The sequence below is a fragment of the Chlorocebus sabaeus genome, chromosome X (genome assembly GCF_047675955.1).
Source record: "Chlorocebus sabaeus isolate Y175 chromosome X, mChlSab1.0.hap1, whole genome shotgun sequence".
NCBI lineage: Eukaryota > Metazoa > Chordata > Mammalia > Primates > Cercopithecidae > Chlorocebus > Chlorocebus sabaeus.
In genome coordinates this window covers 59424790-59441397 of record NC_132933.1, presented here as the reverse complement: position 1 = coordinate 59441397, position 16608 = coordinate 59424790, and the positions used below count along the sequence as shown (strand labels likewise).

Below are 16608 nucleotides of genomic sequence, written 5' to 3'. Positions count from 1 at the left end.
ACACACATGTTCTTTTCCTATGTATATTTTAAATTTACCTAGGAGAGGGATCAAGACATTTTCTTATTTATAATCCTCTGTCCTCTCTCAGAGAATTGCTCTGCACAAGAATACATTTAGTACTGTACTAATTAACTTCTTAAACAAATGAACTGGCTTCCTTGCAGCAGTGCCATTTTTTTTGAGACAAAGTTTTGCTCTTGTTGCCCATGCTGGAGTGCAATAGTGTGATCTCGGCTCACTGCGACCTCCACCTCCCGGGTTTAAGCCATTCTCCTGCCTCAGCCTCCCAAGTAGCTGAGATTACAGGCATTCACCACCACGCCCAGCTAATTTTTCTATTTTTGGTAGAAATGGGGTTTAACCCTGTTGGTCAGTTGGTCTCGAACTCCTGACTTCAAGTGATTCATCTGCCTCGACCTCCCAAAGTGCTTGGATTACAGGAGTGAGCCACCACGTTCAGCCAGCAGTACCATTTTTATTTGCTGTTCAAAGAAAATTTGTTTTTAGCCTTTAATTGCATTCTAATTTAACAATTGTCTCTTAATTGTGCCTGATTTACTGATGCATAATTGTTATGCAACAAATTACATTAGTTTACTAAATTTTCAGGTTTTAAAGAATTGGTGTTTTGCCAACCAACTTCTAAATAGTAACACCTCATAAACTATTAACAGTTAGGAGGACACACAGAGTCTTCAGGAGAAAAATTTTGGAATTTAATGATGATCCACACTTAATATTAAATTAAAATGTCTGTTTATTTAACCCTTTTATTTCATCAGTATTTTATTTCTAAAGGACAATATTCCTAGATAATTATTGCAAAATTGCTTTACATATAATGAGCATTTAAAGGAAAATATAGATCAAATTACCAGAGCTTCTTATTTTAATAAACAGTACTCTGAATATCTCATAAAATGGCTACCCTAATGACCCAATTACTTTTATTCTTATCAGAATCTGTTGCTTGAATTAAGCATAATCAAACTTGCCACATTGCATTTTCCTGTCTCATAAATTACTGAAAACAACTTCCCTCCAATTTCTTTATTGTTTAAAAGATACTTTTCTTTGGAAAGTCAAGTCATATTTCTATTATAATTATAAAAATAATACATGCTTGTTTTTTGAGGAACCTCCATACTGTTCGCCAGTGGCTGTATTAGTTTACATTACTACTTAAAATGTTTGAGTTCCCTTTTCTATGCATCGTCACCTGCATTTGTTAATTTTTAATCTTTTTTATAATAGCCATCCTAACTGGGGTGAGATGATATCTCTTTGTGGTTTTGATTTGCATATCCCTGATGATTAGTGATGTTGAACATGTTTTCATATATTTGTTGGCCATTTGTATGTCTTCTTTTGAAATGTCTGTTCAGATAATTTGCCAATTTTTGAAAAAAAATTTTTTTTGCCGTTTTGAGTTATTTGCATATTCTGGATATTAATTCCCTGTTGGATGAATAGTTTGCAAATATTTTCTCCCATTCTCTAGGTAGACTTTTCACATTGTTGATTGTTTACTTTGCTGTGCATAAGCTGTTTAGTTTGATATAGCCCTATTTTTTAATTTTTGCTTTTGTCGCCTGTGTTCTTGAGGTCTTATTCATAAAGTCTTTTCCCAAACCAGTGTCCTGAAGCATTTACTCTATGTTTTCTTCTAATAGATTTATTGTCTTGTGTCTTACATTTAAGTCTGATCCATTTGAGTTTATTGTTGTATAGGGAGAGAGGTGGGGGAGTATAGTTTCAGTTTTCTGCCTAAGGTTATCCAGTTTTCCCAGCACTATTTATTGAAGAGTCTGACCTTTCCCAATAAGTGTTCTTGGAGTCTTTGTCAAAAATCAGTTGGCTGTGGATATGTGGATTAATTTTTTGATTTTCTGTTCTGTTCTATTGAACTATGTGCCTCTTTTTGTGCAAGAAGTCAAATTTTTTTAAATACAAAAGTCAGTTATTGAAACATTTAGATGGTTGGGAAAATGCCAGAAACCAGAGCTTAAGGACATATCTGCCTTGGTAACTTAGAACAACAGAGCTGGTTCTCAATATGTAAAAAAGATGTCCATAATAGAGTTTCAAATGAAAAAAGTAGGTTGTGAGACAATATCTATTATTTGATCCCATCTATATAAAAAATATAGATGTATATATGTTTGTGCATGTGTGTTTGTTTTCATTTACATAGAAAAATGTCTGACAATATATACATCGAACCAGTGAAATTAGACTGAAGGAAAAGCTTTAACTTTTTATTTTCTATCTGAATCACTTTTTGAATTTTTAAAACAAGCATGTATTATTTTTATAATTAAAAAACAAACATTTAAGACAATACTGAATAACATTGTTTGCTTAAATTGGGTCATTATTTGGTCAAAGTTTATATAGAGAGCTGAAACAGTGTTTCAATTACTACTTTTGCAAAGTAGGAACTATCTTTCACTTCAACAGCACTCATACAGGCTGCTCTGAGGTATCATTATACATGGGTGCCATGTAAATTGTACCATTTTTAAAGAGTTTATGCTTTATTCTGATAGGTATTTGAAGCTTTTATGTATTGTTGTTCTTTCCAAATAGCATGGTATTTTCTTGGGATGACTATAAAGTTATCAGAGGCAGTACTATCCTCCTCTCCATTATGTTCACTGTCTAAGTTCTGTGAAATTACTTTTATTTTAATTGTTTCTTCTTATTTCAAAACTTCTATTCTTTTTCTTATTGACTCATATAGCTGTTTTTAATGGAGAAAATGACTCTTGCTTCTAGAGACTTTTCTTGCCTGAAAAATGAAGATCATAAGTTGGCTAATCATTCTTCTGAAAAGTTTATTTTTACTCTTGTAGGAAAAACTTGAGCCAATTTCTACAAATGTCTATCTTAATTTTATGATACCTTTTTTCCTGTAGTTTTGTGATGATTTGAAGAAATTTCAACCTATAAAATATTGCTTGATCACAAAATCACTAGGCAGATTGTACTTTTTCTGCAAATGATGTGTACCTAATTTAGCTGCAAATGATCTATGCATGCTTATAAATTTATAATATGCTTACCAAGATATTCTATTTAATTCAGTAAGACTTATGCTTACTGGACTGAAATTTGAAGTCATGGGACCAACGTTATTATAAAATAGTAAAAAGAAAAATTAATAGTATGCAAATTTCAGAGAGATAGCCATGAACACTGATAGAATATTCTAATAATTGTTCCCTTCTACACTGTCTTATGTTCCAATAATCATTTCACTATTTAGACTTCTGTCATTTCCCACATGGATTATTCACCTCAACTTCATTTATCTTCCAACCTCAAGCTCTCTTGCTTCCCTTCCAACATACATACTCTGAAATTAACCCTTTTGCCGGGCTTGCTGGCTCATGCCTGTAATCCCAGCACTTTGGGAGGCCAAGGCGGGCAGATTGCTTGAAGTCAGGGGTTCAAGACCAGCCTGGCCAACATGGTGAAACCTGGTCTCTACTGAAAATACAAAAATTAGCTGGGCGTGGTGGCAGGCGCCTGTAATCCCAGCTACTCGGGAGGCTGAGGCAGGAGAATCACTTGAACCTGAGAGGCAGAGGCTGCAGTGAGCATAGATGGCGCCACTGTACTCCTGCCAGGGTGGCAGAGTGAGACTCCATCCCCCTGCCCCCCCAAAAAAGAAAAAAATAAAAGAAATTAACCCTTTTAAAATGTAATTTTCTTTATATCATTCCCTTCTCTAAAATCTGCAGTCACTTCTCATTTAAAGTCAGCATGACATAGGGATAAGAACATCAGTTTTGAAGATTTAAATTAGAGTTTAAACTTTGGCCTGCCACATAGCCTCTAGTAGGTAATTTTATACAACTTAGATTCCAGAGTCAAACATACCCACCTTTGCCACTTGCTAGCTGTGTGGCCTTGGGAATTTACTTTCACAAATACATAGTCTTCTTTTCAGTGAAACGTGGAAAATAATACATAGCTATGTCAATTGGGACTTTTTAGTTACAAGCAACCGAAATAGACTCTGGCTAACTTATGTAATATTTAATTCATTGGAAAAATATCAGGGTCTCACAGAATCAATGGGAGGCTAGTGAGTCAAGTGTGGAAACAGGCAGAAACTGAAGTAGCCCTGCAGACCAAGGAAACAGAGTACAACATGGCCCCATAGCCAGAATAGTCTAATCATGATGTTGAGGCTGAGATAAACTGGAACATCAGTCATTTTCAATCCAATTACTTGCTACTTGGCTAGGGGAGGATGAGGCTGCTGGTCATAGTCTCACTTGACTACTGTCGAAAGAAAACAAGAGTGCCATGAGACGGAGGAAATGGATTTCCATTGTCTAATGTGCAAAAGATGCCCACTAGGCATGTGACCCACCAGTCACATAATAGTGCTTAGTAAAGGGCTGTTTTAACAAGTCTAGACTCATTTATCAGGCATTCGTGGCCATTCACTTTCTGGCCTCAGCCTACTTTTTCAAACTTAGTTTTCCTCTGCATAAGCCCTGAATTTTCCTATCTGCTCTTCTCACTCAGCCCATTCCCACTGCCTGAAATGCTTTTGACCTGTTACTTCATAAAAAGATGTATGACTGCACATGCATGTTTAATAGCAGCATAATTCACAATTGCAAAAATATGGAACCAACCTAAATGCCCATAAACCAGTAGTGGATAAAGAAAATGTGGTATATATACAACAGCCATAAAATGGAATAAAATGGCCTTTGCTGCAACTTGGATGGAACTGGAGGCTCTTTTTCTAAGTGAAGTATCTCAAGAATGGAAAAAGAAATACATGTTCTCACTTGTAAGTGGGAGCTAAGTATGAAGATGCAAAGGCATAAGAATGATATAATAGACTTTGGGGACTCGGATGGAGGGATGAGAAGAGGTGAGGGATAAACAACTACATATTGGGTACAATGCACACTGCTTAGGTGATTAGTGCACCAAAATCTCAGAAATCACCACTAAAGAATTTACCCATGTAACCAAAGACCACCTGTGCCCCAAAAACTATTGAAATATAATTAAAAATGTTTTAAAAAATTAAAAAGATATGTGATTGACACATAATGGTTATACATATTTATGGGTCACAACATGGTGTTTTGGTACATGTATATATATTGCATAATGACCAACTAGGGCAATTAACATATACATCACCTTAAACATCATTTCTTTGTGATGAACATTCAGTAACCTTTCTTCTAGCGATTTTGAAATATACAATGCATTGTCGATAACTCTAGTCATCTTACTATGCAATAGAACACCGGAATTTATTCTTCCTAACTGTAGCTTTGTAGCAATGACCAATCTCTTCCCATCCCCAGACGGATTCACTACCTTCCTCATCCTCTGTTAACCACTAATCTACTTTCTACTTCCATAAGAACAACTTTTTAAATTCTACGTATTAGTGAGACCATGTGGAATCTTTCTGTCTCTGGATTATTTCACTTAACATAATCTTCTTCAGATTCATCCATGTTGCTGCAAATGACAGGATTTCACTCTTTTTATGGCTGAATAGCATTCCATTATGTTTGTATATCACATTTTCTTTGTCTGTTCATCTGTTGATGGACATTTAGGTTGATTCCATATCATGGCTATTATGAAAATTGCTTCAATAAACATGGGAATATAGATACATCTTTGATATACTGATTTTTCTTTATTCTTTTTTTTTTTTTTTTTTTTTTTTTTTTTTGGCAGAGGTATATATACCCAGCAGTGGGATTGCTGGATCATATGGTAGTTCTATTTTTAGTTTTTTAAGGCACAACCAAATTTTTTTCAAAATGGCTATACTAATTTACATTCCCATCAGTATTGTGTAAGGGTTGCCTTTTCTCCAAATCTCTCATATTTTAATATTCAACTTATCTTTTCTAAGGCTTAGCTCTCCTTTTTCTGGTCCCTGAATCACTGGTTTTCTGTTTCCTCATTTTCTTTTAATCATGTATTGCTTGTTAATATCTTTTTTCAATGGTAGTATTGTATCTTTGTCTAACTATTTATGTGCCTCACTTTTCGCATATAGATTATAAACCCCTTGAGAGGAGAGATCATGTATCATTTATTTATTTGTTTTCTTGATAACCCAGTGTTATGTATGTAGTAGATGTTCATTAGCTTATAATAAAAGTTTTTTCATTTCATTTCATTTTCTCGAAATCATTTTTGCCAAATGAACTTATGATGCATGAATGCAAGAATGAGAGTCATTAATTTAAATCAATACTAATTTAATTACCTACTGTATATGTACCACCATATTGATTGCTTTTGGGGGACAGAAAAAACAAACTTGAAAATTGCTTTAGGAGTAGCTCACAATCTGATTTAGGAGAGAAAAAAATACAAGTATGAGACACTCCCAGAACAATTATATAAATAAGTAAAATAAATAATGTAAAAATTTTAAATATCAGTGCTAAGGATATAAGAAAATATAAATACATGACTTAACTATATATATGTATATATACATGTATATATATAACTATATATATATGTGTGTGTGGTACAAGCAGATTGCTTTGTCTGGCATAAAGGGATTATGTTGGAAAATATAGAGATGGTATTGGAGAATACAACGGTTATAAATTTAGATTTAATATAATAGGTAACAGCAATCATTTTTTCGTTTTTGCTTTTGTTTTTTGAGACGAAGTCTCACTCTTGTCCCCGAGGCTGGAGTGCTATGGCGCGATCTCGGCTCACTGCAACCTCTGCCTCCCGGGTTCGAGTGATTCTCCTGCTTCAGCCTCCCAAGTAGCTGGGATTACAGTTGCCTGCCACCATGCCCAGCTAATTTTTGTGTTTTTAGTAGAGATGGGGTTTCACCATGTTGGACAGGCTTGTCTCGAACTCCTGACCTCAGGTGATCTTCCCACCTCGGCCTCCCAAAGTGCTGGGATTACAGGCGTGAGCTGCTGCGCCTGGCCACAGCAATCATCTTTTAATTAAATTTTTAAAAATTTTGGTAAAAGTAATAGTTGATTAAATACAATAAAGTCCATATATCCAAAGAAACACTAATCTGCTATCAATAGTGATAAATATTTATTGACTTAGAAAAATGATCATGATACAGTATTTAGTTATGTAAGCAAGTTACAAAATATTGTGTATATAATCTTGTTTTTTTAAATAAAGGGTATAAATATGCATTAAAATATCTGGAAGTATAATCAACAAGGTATTAACTATGTTTACATATAAGTAGTGTACTCCATGGTTATTTTTTGTTTATCTATATTTTTTTTTTCAGGAGGTATTTTTGGTTGAAAAAATGCATATGTAAATTTAAAGACACTACAAGTTTCCAAGGACTGTGGTGATGTGAAGATAGAACATGAGGTAGATTGCTTTAGCACCTATGCATAAGGATATAAAAACCAGCAAGACTTATTTGATGAGACAATGGAAACAGCACATTTAAGAGATGCTTTGGAGAAAATTTAATATTAATAAATCTAATTTAATATGGGATTAAGATAAGGAGACTGAAGACAACACTGAAGTTGTGAGAAACATGGGAAAATATAGGTGCCACTAATAGGTAGAGGAAAATTGAGAAGGAAAGCAAGAGGTGGAGGAGTTACCTTTTGCCAGGAGGAGTATAAGAGGTAACCAACTGTATGAGGTGAAAACTGGAAAAAAAAAAAAAAAAAAAAAAAAAGCTTAGAAGTCAGGGCTGGAGATATAGATCTAGGTGTAAAGAGTGTTAGTATAGAAGTAGAAATTATGAAAATGGGTGCATATGGTGAGCCTAATAAAGCTAAGTAAGGACTTAAGAAAATCCACTAAATTGTTTTTATTCACTATATCCCTGTGTGTTTTTTAAAAACCTTTATTGAAATAGAATTACATACCATAAATTTCACTCATTATATGTGTATAATTCAACAATTTTAGTAAATTTATAGAGAGTTGTGCGACCATCACCATAATTGTTAGAATTTTCCTGTCTCCCCAAAAAGTTATCTAGGGCCTGTTAGCAGTCAATACTTGTTTTTACATCCAGGGTTAAGCAAATACTCTTCTGGTTTCTGTCTATATAAATTTGCCTTTTCTGTACATTTTATCTAAATAGAATCATACAGTATATTCCCCGTCATGCCCGGCTTCTTTCACTTATGTTTTTGAGGTCCATCCATGTTATAGCATGGATCAATAGTTTTTCTTTTTAATTGATGAATACTATTCCATTGTATGACTGTATCACATTTTATTCATCCGTTTACTAGGTGGTGAATATTTGGACTGTTTCCAGTTATTTTTGTTATTATGTGTAATGCTACTATACATGTTTACATACATGTATTTGTGTAAACATATGTTTTTGTTTCTCATAGATATATTTCTAGGAGTAGAATTGCTGTGTTGTATGGTGTATTTGTGATTAATTTGTTAAGAAACTACCAAAATATTTTCCAATGTGGCTGTACTATATGACATTACCAGCAGCAAATGCACTGTGGGCCACTTTCTGTGTGTCCTCATCAACACTTGGTATAATTTGCCTTTTTTATTATGGTCATTCTAGTGTATATGTAGTAGTTTCTTGTTGACTTCTGATTTGCATTTCCCTAATGACTAATGATGTTGAACATCTTTTCATACCTCTTTTAACCATTTTGGGTATTTTCTTTGAAGAAATAATTATTCAAATTATTTGCCGATTTTTAATTTTTTGGTCGTAATAATTATTGACTTGTAAGAGTTTTTCAAATATTCTGGATATGATCAGATGTATGATTTGCAATATTTTCTCTTATGTTCTTTTAATGATGACTTTTGAGTAACACAAGTTGATGAAGTCCAATTTATAATTTTTTTTCTTCTTTGAAACATGCTTTCAATATTTTACCTAAGAACTCTTTGCCCAACCCCAACTCATGGAAATGTTCTCCTATATTCTCTTCTAGAATTTTATAACTTTAGCTCTTACCTTTAGGTCTTACATTTAGGTCTGTGATCTGCTTTGAGTTAACTTTTTATATATGATGTGAAGTGTCTAATTTCTTTCTTTCCAAAAAAGATGGATATACAAATGTCCATTTGTTGAAAAGACTATCTCACCACTGAATTGTCTTTGTCCTTTTGTAGAAAATCAATTGACCATAAATGTATGGATTTGTTTTTAAACTATCAATTCTGCTCCACTTATTTATATTATATGTCAACACCACATTGTCTTAACTGGCTTTATAGTAAGTTTTGAAATCAGAAAGTATGAGTCATCTGATTTTACTCTACTTTTTCAGGATTGTTTCAGCTATTCTGGATCCCTTGTACTCTTATATGAATTTTCCAATCAATATGTCAGTCTTAGGATCAACTTGTCAATTTCTGTGAAGAAGCCAGCTGGTATTTTTATAGGCCTTGGATTTAATCTATCGGTCAAACTAGGGAGAATTGCCATGTTGACAGTGCTGATCCCTCCAACCCAAGAATATGAAATGTCTCTTTAGTTAGTTAGATATTCTTTAATTTCTTTCAGTAATGTTTTATGTTTTTCATTGTATGAGTCCTGATAGAACATCTGAGCTAAATGAGCTGGGGGTGGGGAGTATGGGAGCAGCTATAGGTTACAGTTACTTACTATTCTTATCCAAAAGTCAGAGATTTTTCAAGCATAAATGCTTCTCAAATGGAGGTGGGTTTTTGGTTAATTTCCAGAGTACCAAAATGGTTGCTTTGTTAATTTTGTCCACGCTTATACAGGTAAGTATTTGCATTATACTTACCGATTCCATAACCCTAATCGAAAATTCAAAATCCAAAATGCTCCAATAAATATTTCCTGTGAATGTCGTGTTGCCACTCAGAACTTTTTGGGTTTTGAAGCACTTTGGATTTCTGATGTTCAGATTAGGTATACTCAACCTGTAATACTTTTGGGGGAAAGGATTTCCTGATCTTCTCATCTAGTATTAACTGGAAGTTCTGTCATCTGTGTATGTTTACGAGAATTTATGTTCCAAGTGCTTCTAGCTCCAAATGCTCAGTAACATAATATGTATTGAGATGCCAATTCAGTCAAAAAAACAGTTAAACTACCACTTGTCTTATAAAGACAAAACATTTAGGTTACTAAATAGTTTCCTTTTTTGTATTGAATAGACTCTATGTTTTAGCATGGTGATAAAACAGTTACTGAGATTGGCTACATAATTTAAGTAAACAACAGATATATTCCAGCACTTCTTATGTGTTCAATACCACAGGAAATAATGGATGAATAAATCATCATTGCTGCCCTAAGGATCCTGTAGACTAGGCAGTAGTAATGTGCTGCCATTGAACCTTTATGGCACTGTCATATTTTTAATTATGTAGTTACTTGTGATTTATTTAATATGAACATCCATAAAATCTGTGAGGTTAGGAACCATGGTAGTATTGTTTACCTCCGTGTTATAAGCATTTCCTAGCACAGTGTTTGGAACATAATAGACACTCCATAAATACTGTTTGAATGAATGAGTGAACAACATGTCATGAAAATATAGGGTAGAAGGAAATTATTTCCTACTAAGAGGACCAGAAAAGTCAGTGATTAAAGGAAAGGTTTCCAGTGAAAGGAAACGATGATGATTGTTTAAAGTCAAAGAGTTAGAAAAGACCCAGAAATATTTGAGGAACTGTAAGATATTTTCTAGGGCTGTAGCATAGGAGTCATAGTGATGAGTCAAGGAAGAAAAGAGAATAAGAAGAAGAAAGTTAAGGGGAGATAAGTTTGGAGAAGCAAGTGGAAGCCAGGGTCTTTCTGACAAACTAATGACATTTTTAAAAGTCAGGGTTTTATTTTAAAGTAGGTAACTAGAGTTGGCAGTATGGAAGATGGACTGGACACAGAAAAGAGTAAATAATATGTATGCAAGCTGGGCAAACCCAGTGTACAATATTTGCATAGTCATCTGTATTATGTATAGGATCCTCCTAAAAGCTGACCTGAGAGAGAGAGAGAGAGGGAGAGAGAGTGTAATGTCACTGAGATATATATTCTTTAATTTCAAAATTTGCTTTGGAATTTTTGTTAAATAGAGCCACATGGTCCTCCCTTTATATCCTTGTGACAGCATGATAATTCTTAATATTAACAATTCTAACAATATGAAATTACATCAGTATGACACATTTGCCTTTTGGAAGTGTGCTCATATTAGTGCCATATTTGATTTTCACAAAAACTCACAAGATAGAGACAGCTTTTTTCATTGTACCAATGTGAAGACTGTCCTAATAAAGGCTAAAAGATCAGCCTATGGTTTCATAACCAGTACAAGTTAAGATGCAACATTAGAACGCTTTTTGAAGTCCAAACCCCTTCTAAAGGTAGCATGCATCCATGCATTTTAGTACTAATTTTAATGCTTTTGCTTTTTGTAACTAATGTTTCTTATAAAAGTTTTATAAGAAAATTTTAACTTTGAAATAACGACAAGGTTAGCATTTGCTTCTTTGAAATTGTTCTTTTGAAGTATTTCCACAGTGTAAAAAGTTGAATAAAGAATTACCTAGATAATAGATTATGAATATAATATTTGTTAAAGTTAAAATATTGGTTATTATCCAGTACAATAAAGCACCTGTATTTTAGACCTTTTACAAAACCCAAGGTACATTTTTTTAAAGGGAAAGAACAAGTGAGCACAGAGAAAAAATAATATTGGGTTGGCAGCACAGGGATCATCTATGTTTAGAAGGTGAGAGTAAGATCAAGAGAAGCACAGGTAGAAATGCAAAATGCAGATGAAAATTGTCTATTACTGAGCATCTTTTGAGAAAGATATTACATGCTTGTTTATAATGGTTTCATATGGAATATCTTTTGATGCAGTAAACCACATTGAAAATATTCTCCAGTTAATATAACACAATGAAAAACTTCTGCCATGGGATTTTTACAATTAATAGACATTATACTAAACATTCTTGAGATCTCTTTAAAAGTTGATTGCTTGTACTTTAAAATTCGATGTATTGTGTGAAATCAATTCAAAGGGTCAGAAATTCAAGGTGAAATTAGGAAAAATTTAAATCCCCAGTAAGATAAAACACCTGCAAAATTAACCCAAGAGATGACTGGTGAGTAGATAATTCAATTTGGAAGCACCCAGAGTTTTGATTGAGTCTGAAGGAGACACAAATAGACCGTGATTATAAATTGAAAAATGAAATCTAATCATTTAACAGGAGAATGAATTATCAGAAAGAAAACTCCATTAGGGAAAATCAGAGACCTGGTTGCAGGTTTCCAGCACTGTCTAGGAAAAAGAGTGTCCTGATTAGTAGATTGGAATGTTCCAGTCCCCATCTCAATAATGGAGATGAGTAAGTACATCAAATTAAACCTTGAGGTTTAATCAAAAAAAAATCATTAAAAAAATCTACTGACTCCCTTTTTAATGATTCCAGGCTCACCAAGGAAAACTCTGATTATGATTTTAATGTATGATATCCATACAAAAGTATGTATATCCTCTAATAGAGACAGAATATGCTGGTTATTAAACTAAACATTCCTGTGTTTATAATATTTACCAGTATAAGCTATTGCATGGGCATTCTGATTTATACTTAAATATCTTATGACTTTAGATAGGGAGAATTAGCCTCACTACTCCCGGTACTACTAGGACACTGAAAGAATAGCAGTGTCTAATTGGAAGGAAACAAATATGTCTATATAGAAGGGCATGTTGGTGACAACATCCATCTGTTTGCAATTGGTAAAAGAACTAGGTGATGATGATAAAGAATATGCATTTTTTCCTATTCTCTGTATTGTTTTAATGTGAAATTTTTCCTATGGCAATGGTTTTCAGACTTTAGTTTCTGAAGTTTTTTTTTTTTTTGAGATGGAGTCACCCAGGCAGGAGTTCAATGGCACAATCTCGGCTCACTGCAACCTCCGCCTCCCGGGTTCACGCCATTCTCCTGCCTCAGCCTCCCAAGTAGCTGGGACTATAGGCACCCGCCACCACGCCCGGCTAATTTTTGTATTTTTAGTAGAGACGGGGTTTCGCCGTGTTAGCCAGGATGGTCTCGAACTCCTGGCCTCAGGTGATCTGCCCACCTCGCCTCCCAAAGTGCTGGGATTACAGGCATGAGCCACCATGCCTAGCCCCTGAAGACATTTTTTAAATTCCTAGGTCTTATTCCCAGAGATTCTGATACACTTGGTCTGGGATGAAACACAGGAATCTGCATTTTTAAACATCGCTCTGTATAATTCTCATGCTGAGGGTTAATGAACTATGAGCAGTACTCTTATACAGAGGAAACACTTTCTTAAAAGGATGGTTCACTGCTGGGCAAAATGTCATGGGTTTCTGTTAGGTTTCTGTTAACTGACTGAATTGAAACATTCTAACCAGTTCTAAGCCTGTGATTGGTCAGAACTGTGTATTCAAACCACAATGAGCATTGAGGAGGTAGCAGGCAGTTTGATAAGAATAACTGATTTGGGTTGGGGCTAGGGCAAGACAAAATGGCTGCCGTCTTCACCGCCATATGCTTGGAGGTGAAGAAGAGGAAATAAAATCTTTTGAGGGGGCCCTTGCTGTTCTATAGCAGAAGCAAATAGGTAAGTGTCAATGGCAAGGAGTAGCCTGGGAAAGAGAATCCCATTAAAATCACCATCATCTTCTCATAGCCACCTCAAAACAATTTAAGTAAAAACAACGTGCCTCTTACGGAAGTACAAGTGTCCTTTCCAGTGTCCTTTCTCTCAGACCCAGATTACTGCCTCTAAAACTTCTCTGATACAAAATCTTGGAGCTTCTTCAAGAGATGAGCAATTATTTAATTGAATATATGCAGTTAGAATAGGATTCCGGACATAGGGGGAGGGGAAACTAAGAGCTGGAAATTGCTTAAGAGTAGTATAGGGGGCCGGGCGTGGTGGCTCATGCCTGTAATCCCAACACTTTGGGAGGCCGAGGCGGGCAGATCACGAGGTCAGGAGATCGAGACCATCCTGGCTAACACAGTGAAACTCCGTCTCTATTAAAAATACAAAAAATTAGCCGGGCATGGTGGCGGGCGCCTGTAGTCCCGGCTACTCGGGAGGCTGAGGCAAGAAAATGGCGTGAACCCGGGAGGCAGAGCTGGCAGTGAGCCGAGATCGCACCACTGCACTCCAGCCTGGGTGACAGAGCGAGACTCTGTCTCAAAAAAAAAAAAAAAAAAGAGTAGTATAGGCTAGGGTTACAACCAGGAAGTGTCCGAGCTAGAGTTTGAATTAAACAGACTTCAAAGTCTATATACCCCTTCCCTTGATTTTTCTAATTTTAATGTGTATAACAATCAACTGGAGTCCATGTTGAAAATGTAAAATATATATATATAAAATAGGCAGGTTAATATATTAAAAATAAAAATATGTTTTTAATTAAAAAAAGGCAGGTGGTCAGTGGGTATTATTTGAGAAACATTTTTTCAGAGCGAAGTTACTCAAACTTTTTAGTCTCAGGATTACTTTACGCTGTTACAAATTACCAAGAACCTTAGAAAGCATTTGTTTATGTGGTAAATAATATCTGATATATAGTAGCTACTGGTAGTTGTGGTATTAAAAGTAAAACTGAGAAATGTTTACAATATTTAACCTGTTTGAAAATACCAAGAATAAACCCATTACCTGTTAATCAGGTAACATTTTATAAAATATAATTTTATTTTCCAAATTAAAAACATTTAGGGAGAACAAGATATACTATTGCATATTTTTAAAACTCTCCTTAATGCCTAGCTTAATAATTCTCTTATCCGTTTCTACTTTCAGTCTGTTGTGATATGATATTTTAGTTGAAATATATGAAGAACATCAGATCTTACACAAATACATGGTAAGAAAAAGGAGAACCTTAGAGACTCCCTGAAAGGATCTTGAAGATCCCCATGGTCATGGGACCATACTTTGAGTCCCTGTTTTGTAGGAATAGCTGTTTTTACTGTCAGAGAGTTCTATATTCATCAGTTTTTTTGACAATCAAAGTTTAGAGAAACTGAGGATCATTAAAAATGAATTTATTTCTTAGATTACTTAGGGTGGGGAAAATTATTTTATAAATATTACCGCAGTCACTCTTTCATTAATTTACTTTATTAGGTTTAAAGTACTATTGAAATATAAAAAAGAAGTGTAGGTGATGGGGAAGAATTTTGTTTAAAGAAATTGGGTTTTAGAACAATGATTAGATTGAGGGTAGAGTGGTTTCAATAGGCAGTGAGGAAGGAATACATTAGGTAGACAATTATAGGTAGAAAAAGTGGGAGAGCAGGGACCAATCTATAGTTCTTCATAGTAGATAGTTGTTTACAATTGAATAAATGACAATAATGGTAAGAAAGTGCTAATTGTAACTTTCTAAAAAGAGTGATTAATTTGCCTGATAAAACAATATTTTGTTCTGGTCACGTACCTCTTCAAATTTTCTTACATTTTTTCTAAGTTTTAGTTCTGTAACCTAAAATTTACTGCCATGTTAGTGCAATAACTTTGACAAATATTATCTTATTTCTCATTTATCTGTGGTAAAAGTGGAAGAACCTGAAAAGGAACTTAGAAAGAAGCAGCTGGGAAAGGTGAGAGGAAAACCTAGAGTGTGTGTTATCCTGGAAGCCAATTGAGGTAAGTGTTTCAAGAAAGAGGGAGTGATCCACTCTGTCAAATTATGCTGATCCATGAGGTTAAAATGAAGAATAATCATTGATCATGAGATTTAGTGACATGGAGGTCATTCATAACCTAGACAGGAAAAATTCCCATGGAGTGGTTGAGGTGAAAGTTCCATTGCTATGAATTCAAGAGAAACTGAGAAGAAAGGAGTTGAAAACTTTTTGTAAGTAGCTATTTCCAGGAGTTTTGCTATAACAGTAAGCAGAGAAATGGAGCAACAGATTTTAGAGGAAATGAGGGTAATACAGGTGGTTTCTTTTGGTTTATAAATGAGATAAATAATAACATGTATATTTGCTTATTTTTTTGAGAGCTTTAGTGTTGAACTCTCAAGACATTAATCCTTTCCTCATAGAATCCATGATCTAGTTGGGGGAAATTATATTAAATAAATGATTACACAAATAATTAGAGTATAATTACCACACCTAACTTTTTCAAGGACATCAAGAAAGACTTCCCTATGTAAATGATACTAAGGTTGCACTTAGGGAGGGAATAGTACTTGAAAAGGTCTTGGGCAGAGGGAATATGGCTTATCAGGGATACTGACAGAAAGAAGCTACTGAGCTTGAAGTACAGACAGAGGGGAGAATGAATTTGGCAGAAGATAAAGAGGAAGAGTTAATCAGTGGCTAAATTATTTAGGTTGAAGTTCATAGATTTAGTTAAGGTCTTTGGTTATTATGCCATGTACCTTAGGGATTCTTGACTTTTATGTGTTTGGCGTAACAAAAGTAAACTAGCCAAAACTGAAAGGTAAAAGATGGGACAGAGAAAGCAGAAAGGAAAGGTGAATTGCATTACCGCTATTCATACTGCCGCACACATGACATTAGGCCAAGTCTGTCTGTAGTTTCATCATCAATTATTTTTTCTAATAAATA

General features: G+C 34.5%; 1 protein-coding gene across 2 annotated transcripts in view; it reads left to right on the top strand.

Moving 5' to 3' along the window:
• Positions 1-16608, top strand: part of FAM133A (family with sequence similarity 133 member A) — a 37831-nt gene that overhangs the window by 8475 nt on the left and 12748 nt on the right. The window contains exon 3 of one of the 2 annotated variants that reach the window (XM_007992217.3): positions 15584-15673. The gene's annotated coding sequence lies outside the window, so the exon portion shown is untranslated. Of the gene's footprint in view, positions 1-15169; positions 15674-16608 lie in introns of those variants that run through there. The other variant, XM_073013534.1, reaches the window with a different exon arrangement.